This window comes from Oreochromis niloticus, linkage group LG23 (genome assembly GCF_001858045.2).
Source record: "Oreochromis niloticus isolate F11D_XX linkage group LG23, O_niloticus_UMD_NMBU, whole genome shotgun sequence".
NCBI classification, from domain to species: Eukaryota; Metazoa; Chordata; class Actinopteri; order Cichliformes; family Cichlidae; genus Oreochromis; species Oreochromis niloticus.
Window position 1 is genome coordinate 27,618,590 of NC_031986.2, and position 14,085 is coordinate 27,632,674.

Here is a 14,085-nt window from a genome sequence, read left to right on the forward strand (position 1 = left end):
AGTCTAACATAAATGTAAATGCTGTAATTTGATTATTTTAATAAACCATGTAACTTGGATGGATTCGATGCTGGCGTGACCACAGTGCACACGTCCAATGTCGCTCACAGTGGTCCAAGGGACCGCTCAGGGAGTTTGTGTGTTCGCTCAGACACATGAAAAATTAGAGGGAACATTGGTCCTCATCATGATTTCATTTTGTTCCTGTTCTTCAGCTCGCTGGCTTTTATTATTGATCTTAGAGATTTCATTATTTCCTATTTTATTTCACTCATGTGTATAATTTTAATCATTTAATCATGTTTGGTCAGGTGTTATCTAACACTATTAGCCTAGAATGAAGAATGTTGTGAAGGTTTTGGTACAGTACTGGTGGTTAGCACTGTTGCCTCACCATCTGGCCGGGACCTTTCTGTGTGGAGTTTGCATTTTCTCCCTGTGTTTGTGTGGATTCTCTCCGGGTACTCGAGCTTCCTCCAACAGTCCAAACACATGCAGTTAGTGGAGTTTGGTTACGTGATGAATCTAAATTGCCCATAGGTGTGAATGCAAGTGTGAATGGTTGTCTCTCTGTGTTAGCCCTCAGGCTGGCCTCCTGTTCAGGGTGTACCCTGCCTCTTGCCCTATGGTAGCTGGCATAAGCTCCAACTCCTCCCCTCTGCGCCCCTCAACCCCGATAAAGAAAAGATGGATGCATTTCTCTTTGTTTGTTTTTTTTTGGTATAATTTGCTTGTTTGTTTGTTTTGTCATTTTTGTTATTACAATATTGTAAATCTGTAGTGAGAGTTGGAAGCAGGTGGAAAAGAGACCGGTGGAAAGAAGACTAATCAAAGTGAGCCGAAGTAAGGCAGATTACATGTGTGTGAATGAGAGGGACACAGGTGTAACTGTGGAGCTGCACGGAGCAGACGTGGATGAGTTTAAATATTTATTTGCTCCACATAAATAACTGAATTCTGCTTTTTTTTTTATGACTCTTTCATAGTGTTTTTTATATACAGTGCCTGTATTTATTTTCCATATTCATATTTATTATATATAAAAAGGATTTTGAATGAAATACCATTCTTTTACTCCAGTAAAGGACCTAAATACTTTCACCTTCAAGTATGACCTTCTTTGCTCAGTGCAAACTATGAATCCAAACACGTGACATTAGTCCTGTTTCACAGGAATCAGTCTGCTGCCTTCAGTAGACATGTCATTTACACAAGGGTGCAGACACCCAGCTCGAACCTTGTTCACAGTCTGCAGTTTATGTTACACTGCCAGGCAGGTTGGTGAAGTTTGTTTATGTGTCATAAACCTGGCCGTGACAAAAGATGTGTGTTTCTAAATGTAACAGCTCGAGTATTGAAGTGGGTCACATTTCATTTAAGCAAATAAACCAGAGGCAGGGTCAGATAAGGATATAAGTGCAATAACGAGTGTGGGTGTGTGTGTGTTTGTGCCGCTGTCTGGTTCAATGGCCCACTCTTTTGTGTTGTTGCTCCTGTTGTGTTGAACTAATTGGATTTGTGTTTCCTCCATTTCTTTGTGTCCCAAACCCCCTCCATCAGATGTTAAAGCACACAAATTCTGTGTGCAATAAAAATCAGAAAATCAGAAAAAAAAAATCAAAAGCAAAGCCAGTTAAAGGGCTCAAAAATATAATATTTAAAAGTGACAACGCGATGGAGAGCAGAAACTGAACTGTGTATGAAGATTTATTTGGGACTTTGGGTGATATATTATTCTAAGGTAACAAATGATGTATTATTGTATGAAAAGGATGATGCAATAAGCTTCAGCCTGCAGGTTTATAATGTCCTGAGAGAAAACAGAAAGCCAAGTTTTTAATAGATGCATAAAAACCTATAAACCATGGAAATCTACTTCACCAACTGGTTTGTTGCTATGAAGCCAAGGGGATTTGACTGAGAAACCACAGACTGAATAGCTAACAAGTCACTGAGCTGAGCATGACAACATGGTTTTTCCTCTTTTTTTCTTGCTAAAAGGTCCAAAGTTTTCAGAAGAGTTTTTGCTGAGGTCAACTGGACACAAGAAATGAGGCAGTTCTACTGCACTTAAACCTGGAAGCTACGTCTATCTTTTATGCAGTATATGCTACAAAGTCTATGCAAACCATGTAACAGTCCATTTCACGCTTTTCCTGTCCAAAGTGTGAAATGGACACAGTGGACCAAACAAAAACACAAAGTTTAATTTTGAGGTAACTGTGGTAATAGATTTGTGTACTCTAACATGGAAAGCCAACAAAAAAGAAGAGTTTCTTCTCCATCTGTTTATTCTCATTATATTTTGTTGTGTATTTTAAAGTACAGAAAGTATTTTCTGTGAGTTAGGAAAACCTGATTGGATTCAGAACCTCAGTTCTTCAAGGAGGTTACAACATTTCTGTCACATTTACAAGGTATTAATGACTGAAACATGCTGCTTGTAAGTCACATGACTAAAGGACTTAGGACAAAGATCATTCAGTCCATCAAAGTTTTTAACCACTGACAGGCTGACCTTTGAGACTAACAAAGGAGAGCTGGTTTGCTTATGTGGAAACACTTACATACTTTGGTGCTTCACTACTAAACAGTCTGGCAGCTGTAATGATAAAGACATGGAGTAGTTCAAAAGCAAATGAGAGCACATTTCAATAAATTATGCATTATTATGGCTCGCTCAGGTCGGGTATCTATAACGGCCTTCTCCATGCATGGCAGTGCATTAAAGAGCACATACACCAACTAACATCTAAATGTTTTCATTGGACTACAGCAAGTTATCCAGTTGTTAAGTGATGACGTATGAACCCTGTTTCCGGGGCCAAATTACACTACGTTCATTAAGACTGTTGTATTTTTAACGTGTTTTAATGCTTTGTATCTTGTTCTGTCTAACAAGCGCCTGAAAAAAGTCAGTGATCATTGTCGGCCTCTCTGAGTTTTTATCACCACTATTCATCAGCAGCACGTTTTAAAGCTCAATTTTTAAAACCTTAGCTCAGCTCGCGGTCGGCCAGACACCAAATATTTGATCGGATCAGAAAAGAATCGCTCTGAGGCTAACAAAGATTTGAATGTGTACATGAAGCTGAGGAACAGGAATTTTGCATAGTGAGTAATCCAAACCATGCAGCAGTATATCAGTGACTAACCCTGTATTGAGGATGATTATGTTAGGTGTTCCCACGACTGAACTTTGGTCTGTTTTCTGCATGTTTTTCCTGCCATGCGATCGGATTTCAGGGATTCTCATGTTAACTTTTATTGAGGGGGGAAAAGCGTTCATCCTCTAGCTTCACTGTGCTAATGTGTATATTATTAGTTTTCTCCCTTCATTTATGTCTGAAGTGACAGCCGAGCTGTATATGATCTTTATATGGAAACTGAGTTGGTAACTCCATGAAACTTCATAAAACCTGTTTTCATGGATGGGTGTTAAACTTGTTGTTGGTACACCTGGTAGAGCAGCCACACTGATCTTTGTATTAAAGATGAAAGACTTTTTATGATGAAAGAGTTTTTAACTCTCAGTGATGCAGTAGTGTTTGTTTGACTTTGGCCCTGAAGAGGAATTTGTATCAGCTGACACCATCAGACATAAGAGGCAGTGCACACATCAGTAGGCTCCTGGGCTGCTTGCCATGTTTTAATCTGGCATTCTGACTTTGGCACCTATAAACTCAATTTTAGAGTTTATCTATATTGTCATCTATAATGACCAAGAATCTGTGTGTTGCAGTAGCAAGAAAGCGCATTAGAAGTACGGGGCAGTGAATACCTCACAGAGGTGCTTGGTTTGTTTAAGAAATGATGTACAGCATGGATGGACTTCCCCACAGGACTGACTCACAGATTCAAACTAAACCATAACAACATCAGTTATTCATACCTCTCATTACGTCTGAACACTCCCGGAGCACTGTATGAATGAGAAGGCCTATACTGAAAATGTTACTCTGACATTTATTTAAATCTAGTCATGTCCTGCAGATAATTCAATAATAAGCTGTCTTGTTCAGGTTCTCATGATTTGGCTTCCTGCCTGCATTCAAAACAGCTTGGTGCAGACATTAAAACTGTAGCCACAGTGACCAAATATACAATCATCAACACGCTCAGTGCAGTTGTGCTTACCACTTTGGTTTTTTTGCACACTTGTCACATAACAGTTCTCCCAGAACTGAGTAAAAAAGTTTTTTATTTTCAGCATGTTGGTTCCTGTTTGGTAATCTAGCAACTGCCATCAGCTCTCTGCACCAGCACTTGAACAGCTTTACCTTTTTAAAATGTCTAAGTTGTTAAACATAAATATATAACCTGGGTTAAGAAGAAAGCAAAAGTAAAAGCATGCTTTTTTCTGCTGTAGCAGGTTAAAGAGGAGTTACAGTTACAGGGTGTTTTTTCTCCATTGCATTTCTGCAAAATTCTTAGAAATGTCACTTCAAAGTGACACATTTATGCTGTTGCAAAGTCTGAAAGGATGCATTCCCAAGACAAGAAAAAAGTGCACACATTTCTGCACTGAATGATCACCAGCTGGGTGTCTTTTTGTTTAGTGTGTTTTATTTGTGGAAAACTCAAACTGCCTCTCTAAAGTTTGGTTCTCGTTTGAGGAGCTAATTGAGCATCAGTGATAAGACCACAGCGTGTCTTTATAACACCAAATGAGCAAATCAAAAAAAAAAGCATAAACATTTGCATTTGCAATTTCGTTACAAAAACACAAATGTTTTCTTTTTGTTTATTTTAGTTGGGCTGATTTTCTTTTGTGGTCTATGATGTGACAGTCTGCATTTCGTTTTGATTCTGTTATGACAGACTCAGTGCCTACCCCAACACACACATGCACACACACACACACATTTTGCTCTTTATGAGTAACAAACATCTAAATAGGGAACCGTGATGTAAAACCACAATCGACTGAGACAAATATGTCTGCACTGCAGAAAGAGGAAAGGAGGCTTTTGAATCTGACGAGCGTTGTAAAACAGACCCTTGGTAAAAAAAAAAAAAGGCACTTATGCACACTAACATGTTTCATAAGAAATGAAACAAATGTTTTTGTGTAAAAGCTGTAAAAGCAAAAACATTCAGAGGAGAACACCTCTGAGATTCTGGTTATATTGAGCAATTTTAATCAAATGGATTACTTTTATCCCACAGAGCCCAAAACGGATGTACTTCATTTTGTGCAGTGAGTTGTGATGTTGTTGTTCTGGTTTGTTTTCACACTGGTTCTATTTGTGAATGTATTTAAACTGATAATTTTCAAACTTAACATTAAACGAACTTATGCGAGTTTAGATTTATGTAGCTGCCTGACTCATTGTTGTAAAGATAAACATGGAGTGTTTCTCTGTGAAAAAAAAGTCTGTAGAGTCTGTACTCTGTACATGACCTCAGATATATTGCTTATTCAAAGTCTTGGATCAATTTTGTCTGAGAACGTGCTGAGGTTTCTGAGAAAGTGCAACTTTAAGATAAGAAGCCCTTCAGCACCCCCCTGGCCCTCTTTTTGAGTCATCCCGTACGCCAAGGAATATCAGATTCATGATGGTGGGAACAAGCTACGGGCTGCTATGCAGCCTGTACAACAGAGCTGCTGATGTCAGACAGAGACAAGTACAGAGCCTGTTCAAACCTGAAAAAAGAACAAAAGTGACAAAGGTTGTGTACATGTTTGGACAGCTGAACAGTTACAATCTACAGAGTGAAAACAGCTGAGCTGAGAGTTCATTCTCAACAGTAAACATGTCTGAGTGTGAGTGATAGGAAGGGCGAAAGGAACATTTTATTTAAAGCAAAGTCACTTTTAATGTGTCACTGAAAGTGTAGTGAGGAAAACTGAAGGATATTTTTTTATATTTTTTATATTTTTCACCAAACAACCAAATCCCAGCACAACACAAGCAGCAGTTTTACATTTTGTGGTCCCAAACTGGGTTTCATACAGCAAACCTATTTTAGACCATGAACTCACCAGCAAATTGTTTACTGAGGTCAAGGCCGAGCGTTGCTTCCCTACAGACCTCTACAGGACAGGAAGTCTGGCCTTGAGCTCCCTTCATTCTGGCTAATGTTAGCTAATGCTAGCTTGTCTTTGAATGCGAGCAAATTGCTCTTTCATTCAATATAATGTTGTCTGAAAGTGAAAAAGTGAAGCGTCAAAGTTCAAGCTGTTAACATGTGAGAGGATTTATGGTTGAACTTTAACCTGAGAGGTGTTAAAGAGTTACATTCAATTAAAATCTAACTCTCAGTGAGGTGACCCGAAGACCGAGATGAAGACGTGTAGACTCATACTTATGGTTTAATGTGAAAGTTTGTGTGGTTATATCATAGCAACGGTGACAAAAGCAGGAAATAAGAAGTTGGTATATAAGTATAGCATGCCCTACGGTGCATTCGAAGCATTAGAGGCACATATGAACTGGAGCATCCCTGCCAAACAGAGCACTAAATCGATAAATGTGCAGCTTATGTTCATATAACCACATCTGGAAGTCTTTTCTGGTGACTCAACACCTTAGCAGCGTTACTTCACAGTTTTATGGTGGTTTTCTCAAACAATCAAACCCACAAAGGAAAGCTTACAGGGGGGTAAAATAGGTCACAAGATCACAGAGCTCTCACATCAAGTTGCTGTTTCATCACAGCACTAAACATTTTTTTCGACTACTTTTCGAATCATGCTTGAATGGTTGCCATCTTTGCACAGAGCCAAGTTCTGACATTCAGGTCAGAGGATTATTGAATATATTAGAGTTTGAATAAGCTGCAACAATTTAGCAAAAACAACAAGACAAAAAGAAAGAACAATCCAGATTTTTGTGAGTGGTGTCAGGGGGAAATACTGGCCACTGGTCAAATCTGAATGTTACCAAATCCAGTGTGGTTGGCGTGGAAAACCAGAAACAATTTCCCCCAGGTTTTCCTGTCTCATGTTATTAACAGATACAAAAACAAAGTTTAACTCACAGCATTGGCCAACACAGGCGGATATCTGATCAGCTCAGTTCTTACATCTCATGCTGTTTTTGACTCTGTAACGTCATATCTTCTGGTGCTGATTAGTGTTTTTTGCAAACACATTGGGATATAAGAAGCCTGGAAATGCCCTAGTACAGAGTCATGTCTCTAAATAAAGATAATCTGTCTCTATCCTTTCTGTCAGTGTCCTTTGATGCACTGTTTGTATGCAAACTATGATCACAAAGGCAAATACTTCCCAAAACTGAACAATGAACAGTTACACTGATCAAAGATAAGAGCCCAGCACCGGTACGCAGGTGTGGTCGGGTGTAACCTACAGAGAGAATACAGCAGAAATCATTATGAGACGACAGCAGGAACATTTGTTTAAGTGAAAGTGAAGTTGTATGCATATTCATGTTAATTCTCACTCACTCTTGTGATAATCAGAGTTCACAAACCAAACTCCAGCAGGAAAAAGTTCAAATGAAACTCAGGCTGACTTTCATTTGAACTCAGGCTACAGAGGCTTCGGGCCATGGCTGTCTTCTTTAGACAAAATGGGGACCTTTGTTTTCAGGCCGAGGGCTGAACATTAAACTCGGAGGCAGCTGCTAACAAATTCTCAAACAAACAACTCATTTACTCAAACTTCTGCTTAGTCATGACATCTCTTATGTAACATCATGGTCAGTACTGGTAATAGCTTCCATTATAACACAACTGGCTTTAGACACCCGCAAGTGTCTAAAGCCAGAATCTGTTTTTTGTTCTTTTACCAACTCTGATCATCAGTGTCCTGGCATCATCTAGCCTGGCATCAATAGTTTTAAATAAACTGCACCAGTTTAGAAGAATTCCAGCATTGTTGCCCTGAATTTTTGATCTGTTTTCTGATAACTCACTGGTGAAAACCTGGAAGGTTTTGTGCATGGTGGGTAAACTGTCAAGGCTCATTTCATCATGGGGGATAAATAAAGCAAACTTTAAATTGTCAAACTTGGAGAGAGTGTAAAAGTGATTTGGTACAGTTTTAAGGAAATGTTTTTCACCTCTAAAACTTTCTGTTAGGACAAATCTGGACCACACTTGTGTCAGCTGAGGGCCTGAACACAAACTTCACACGGCTTAATAAGATATGCTGAAGTTATTGTAATAAAAGGAAACAGCTGATTGTGACGGGGTCGGGGGGAGCACCGTTGCTCTTACAATGTAGGATGCCGAGCAGTGAAAAAAACCCAATTAAATTCCAGTTTGTTATTTTAATGCTGAGTGTGTAATCAAATCAGCCGACATTTCCCATAATACAACTTCAGCAAACACTCAAAAACACGATGATATGACTCCAGACTTATTAAAATGTGTGAATCTTTAGTGCAATAGATGCTGAGAGCAGTGAGAGCCTAAAGTGATTTGTTTGGCAGTCGCTTACTCTACTCCAGGAAATGGATACGTGATGGATCATTATCGGCCTTATGAGCCCGTGAAGAATAATCTCATGTTCTCGTATTTTCATTTTTTCATTCATTTCTTAATGTTTAATTCTGACTTTACTGTAAGCAAGCCAAACGAGGCTGCCGTTCCATGTCTACTCAAACTTTCAAGCATCGCGTTAGAAGAATGAGAAAAATTAAAAGCACGGTATGTCTGTGTCACCGTGAGCAGTGCCATTCAGATCAAGCACAACAACATTTTTACATTTTTACAATCTCTAAATTAATACATGCACATTCCAGGGACAATACAGTTCACAGTTTGCAGTTCATTTAGTGGTTTCAGTGGCACAGAATACATATTGACTTAAAACAATCTGTAAACAAAAAAATTAAGTGAACAATAAGTGCTTCCAGATTATTTTAAACCGAAACCAAAACATCAGGAGCAGGTTATGCTCCTGATGTATTCAGCATAAGTTAACACAGTGATTTAGGCAGGCAAAGAGACACTAACAACTCTGACTTTAAGCTCAACATAGTTGGGACTGCTCTCACAGCTAGAGATTGACGAGGTACAACACAAATGCTACGGCAAGGGGGAGCCAGGACGCCAGGTCAGGGGGGTGATGATATCAGCCACCCGAGATTGGGTACCAAGCCCCAAGTGCGATAGAAGGATTGTTGAGTGTGAGAGGAACTGACCTGAAAGATAGGATCATGGCCAAGCTTGAAACCTGGATCCCCCGTAGCCGGTTATCAAGACTACGTGAAGTACCCTCAGAACGTCTGCTAGATGATGTTAATGCAGCACTACGGATGATACCTACAGCCACCATTACTGAGACTAACAAGCTGATCTACACTACAGCAGCAGTGATCAGTGCGATGCTTGGCTACAACTTGAACAGCCACAAGCAGTACCCTCCATGGAGAAGGAGGCTAGAGGCTAAGATCAAGGTAGCACGGAGGGAGGTAGCCAACTATCAGAACTGCAGAAAGGTGCGATGAAGAAGGTGCCTAAGAAGTACAGCAAGCTGTCCGTACCTGAGGCCTTGGAAACTGCCAAGCAACGACTCGCCAGCTGCTTGAAGAGGTACACTAGAGAGATTGAAGGCAGGGAAATAAAACAGCTGTTCTCTACAGAACCAGCCAAGTTGTACTCTCAGTGGCAGGGGAACATTACGAGAACAGCACCACCAAGGCTGGAGACGGAACAATACTGGAAGAGCATATGGGAGAAGGACGCAACCCATAAGCCACTGACATCAAGACAAGGAAGGTCCTGACCATGCATGGAGGGTTTCACCCCGAGTCCAGCACCCTGAGGCTGTATGCTAAGCGGAAGGAAGGAGGCTGGGGACTGGTGAGTGTCAGCACCACTTTTCCAGGATGAGACAACAAACATCCACGAATACATCAGTAAGATGGCCCCAACTGACAGCGTGCTCAGTGAATACCTCAGGCAGCAGAAACCCAAGAATGAGGAGGAAGAGGAGGCACCATCATGGAAGGACAGGCCCCTGCACGGTATGTACCACCGGCAGATAGCGGATGTGGCTGATATGCAGAAATTCTACCAGTGGCTGGACAAAGCCGGATTGAAAGACAGCACACAGGCACTAATCATGGCAGCACAGGAAGAAACTCTGAGCACAAGATCCATAGAGGCTGGGGTCTATCACACCAGGCAAGACCCCAGGTGTAGGCTGTGTAAAGATGCCCCTGAGACAATCCAGCACATAACACCAGGGTGTAAGATGCTAGCAGGCAGGGCATACATGGAACGCCATAACCAAGTGGCCAGCATAGTATACAGAAACATCTGTGCCGAATACGGCCTGGAAGTCCCAAGGTCAAAATGGGAGATGCCCCCTAGGGTGTTGGAGAATGACCGAGCTAAGATCCTGTGGGACTTCCAGATACAGACGGAAAAAATGGTGGTGGCTAACCAACCGGACATAGTGGTGGTAGACAAACAGGAGAAGACGGCCGTAGTGATCGATGTAGCGGTTCCGAATGACAGCAACATCAGAAAGAAGGAATGCAAGAAGCTCGAGAAATACCAAGAGCTCAGAGAAGAGCTCGAGAAAATGTGGAGGGTGAAGGTAACAGTTGTCCCAGTGGTAATCGGAGCACTAGGTGCGGTGACTCCCAAACTAGGCGAGTGGCTCCAGCGGATCCCAGGAACAACATCGGAGATCTCTGTCCAGAAGAGCGCAGTCCTAGGAAAAGCTAAGATATTGCGCAGGACCCTCAAGCTCCCACCCTCTGGTAGAGGACCCAAGCTTGAAGGATAGACCGCCCGCAGGGGCGAGCGAGGATTTTAAAAAAAAATATTTGTGTAAGTGTATATATCAAGGTTTAAGGTTCTTTATTCGTCACATGCATAGCTATACAGGTGTAACACACAGTGAAATGTAACCATATATATAGATATATATGTGTGTGTGTGTGTGTGTGTGTGTGTAATATAATAGTATAGAATAAAAGCAACATGGCATGAGTCATGCCATGTTCCTAGTTATAGGCGAGTCATGCTGGACGTCCAGTAGTAGAGCCAAAGAATGTTTTTAGCTTCTCTGGAGTGCTTTTAATGCTGGTTTCAGAGGTGAGCACTTCCCTATTGTCTGCGTTTCTGAATTTTATTTTAAAAAACTCTGTCATTTATGTTGTAACTGGAGTAACCACAAGGCTTCCAGTTTTAGTAGCTGTGGCTAGCCAAGTTCATGTTTCTAAATCAGCAATAGTCAACAGTTGAAGAAATCAAGAATTTAGCTGATTGTGAAATCATGCTGCCATAAAATGGACAGGCTGCAATGCACAATTGCAATGCAATGCATTTTGAAAATTAGGTGTGTGCTGTGTTAGTCAAAGCCCCCCACTGTGGCATCACTAGAACACCCATGATGCCCCTGTGACAACACACCGGGAGTCTCATATTAACTTTTTATCTCCCAAAGAGCAAAAAACAGAAGAACAGCTGGCTCAGAGCTGTGTAGAACAAAAACAACGGTTTAATAACTGGATGCTTTGATGAGTTTGATAGTGTAATTTAACATGAACACAGATCAGTTTTACAGTTTCCAACACAATTACAAGAAGTATGAATGATCTCTTCCTTTGATTTACTTTCCAGGTATGAAAACAACCTCCAAACCTTCTTTGAAATGACTGACTTACTGATTGTGTCCACCGCTCCAGCAACAGAAAGTGTGCACAGTTGTTACTGTTTTTACGAAACGCCATCGGTGCTGCAGTTCTGCTTATTGCGGTCAGCTTACTGAGAACACATTTCAGCGAAAAAGGTGAAATGAAATCTGCGAGCGAGCGGGCTGGGGGTGCTGATGCAATAAAAAGACATTCAGAAAGCTGGAACTGTCTAACTCTGTTACGACTCACTCGCAAACGTTCCAAACACCCGTGCCAAATCTTCCAACTCATGCGCAAGAGTTGTGCTCTCCTATCCACTACTCCGCACACTAAGCCTATTTCCCTAAAATATAAACCGATTTTCACCATTTCACGTTTTAGTGTGGAAGCAGGCTTTACGTTTATGAGCTAGAAATAAACCTGCTCTATATTTTAATGGGAAAGGGAAAAAAATGTGGGGGGTTAATATATATATAAATATATATAATATATATGAATAGTTTTTGCTGTCCGTCACTTAAAATGATTATTGGCCAAACTTTAAAGAATAGTTTAAGAAAACGGTGGAATCAAAACAACACACCAAGCTCTCTGTGTTGGGATCTGGTTCGTTACCGATGAGACTAATGTTTAATGTTAAATGTTTAATGTGAAACTTACCTTGAGAGCTGAGCCTGAGGACTCCCGTGAGTCGTGTCACCTCGCTGCCCCGCGAAGTTCTTCTCCACTCGTGACATCTGTCCCGCTGAAGTCTGACATATTCTCAGTTTAGAACAATAACCGGGTCCCCTTTTGACAGAGAGTGCTTCTGCCGACACAGCGCTCTGAAGAATGAGGAGGAGGAGGTGGAGGGGGAGGCGGGAGTGACTCACCCTGCATCTAGTGACACCGAGGAGCCGGACTCCAGGTTTAGAGATTAGAGGCTCTTTGAGCTGAACGTCCCCATAAGAGAGCTTTGTTCATGGCTGAATAATTCCGAGTTAATCTCACCTGCAGGGAACAAAGAGCACGGTGGTAATGCATTGTTTGAAAATTCTGTGAAGCTCTACAATTTTTTTTCAGACTTTCGCTCCGTTTTCTTGGCCAGCACAAATTTAAAAGTGATTTTTTTGTCTCCATCTAATGGACAACCGGAGCGACTACACACAGAGAAGCAGACTTCATGTCTGAGGAGAGAAGCGAACTTCACGTCATTACAGTTTTTTCTGATTGCTTAAGCACATTTTTTGTAACTATTGGCTATTTTTGCAAAACTCTACACACAAATAAGAAAACCTGTCACCCAATTATCAAAACATTGTAGTTCTCTTGCAAAAGCGAACACAGCTAGATTAACTCTTCACACCTTCGTAAAAATGGTGTTTTCGTATCAAACAGTACACACAAGCCATCATCTACTAAACACACAATGCGCCAACTACACACTGATGGTATGAATACAAAACACATCTGACTTTTGCTTTCTCTGTGCACAAGGTAGGCCATGTCAGTTTGAGCTCATACTTTTGTCATAGATCCGTAAGCATAGAGGGATCCAAACTTCTGGTACTGGTGTTTATTCACACACATCAAAACAAACACAAGTGTTTATTTCCAAGTATAGGACTATTTGCAATCACCATATTGACTATATGGGTTTCTTGGTCTGCAGTGAACATGCTTCCTCTGCCCCAGCATCTGGTCGTCTAGCAATTCTGTAAAGTAACAATTTCAGTATTTTTACATCTATGGTATTTTTGTGTTTCTCATTAGAATATGGCAGTGCTACAAGTCTTAGTGCAAAGTGACTGTACTAACCGATTCTGATTTCGAAATGTCCTTATGATGCTTGCTACAGTGCAGCAGCTCGAGTTAGGCTGAACCCGTTGGCCAGCTTCCCTCAGGGTCACTCCATGGTTGATTACATGGTCCACTATTGTAGCTCTGATGTCATCAGCAATTCTATTTCTTACTCTTCCTACCCTTCCTCTCCCCCCTCCTCGTCCTCCTTTCCCCCCTCCTCATCCTCCTCTTGCGCCTCCTTCTCCTTGTTGTCCTCTTCGTCCTACTTCTTCCCCTCCACGTCCTCTTCCTCGGCCTCCTCTACTTCTCACTCTTCCTGCTCCCTCCATTGTACTCCACACACAGAGCTTACCTGTAGCTTTTTCATAGTGCTTAGGCTGATTGCAAAGTGAACTAATTATCTAAAAAAGTTTTCACATGTGAAAGTGTGCCAGACAGTTGGCAAAATAGCGTAAATAATGGCCATAAATGTGTATAGTTTTGCTAGGAGTGTGTTGGAAATTTGGTAATTGAGTGTAAGCAGTGAGTTGTGTTTAAAGTTCTGCAAAAAGAGTGTTGTGCAGTGAGTTGTGTCTACAGTTTTGCAAAGTGTGTGTTACAAAATGGCAAACTGAGTGCAAAGCAGTGTTTGTGCTTTTAGTTTTGCAAACTCAGTGAGTGGTTTTGCTATAAGTATTAATAGTTTTAGAAATTGTGCTATAAGAATCACAGTTAGGGTTTAAGCATTCAGAAAAAACTG

The 14,085-nt window shown here is 41.0% G+C and overlaps 1 long non-coding RNA gene across 1 annotated transcript; it reads right to left on the reverse strand.

The window, feature by feature from the left end:
• Positions 1 to 3,663: 3,663 nt before the first annotated feature.
• Positions 3,664 to 9,026, reverse strand: LOC112843960 (uncharacterized). Its single transcript, XR_003216527.1, has 2 exons — positions 7,482 to 9,026; positions 3,664 to 7,443 (listed from the first exon to the last, which is right to left on the reverse strand). It is a non-coding gene; the product is annotated as an uncharacterized LOC112843960 (long non-coding RNA).
• Between the last annotated feature and the right edge of the window lie 5,059 nt (positions 9,027 to 14,085).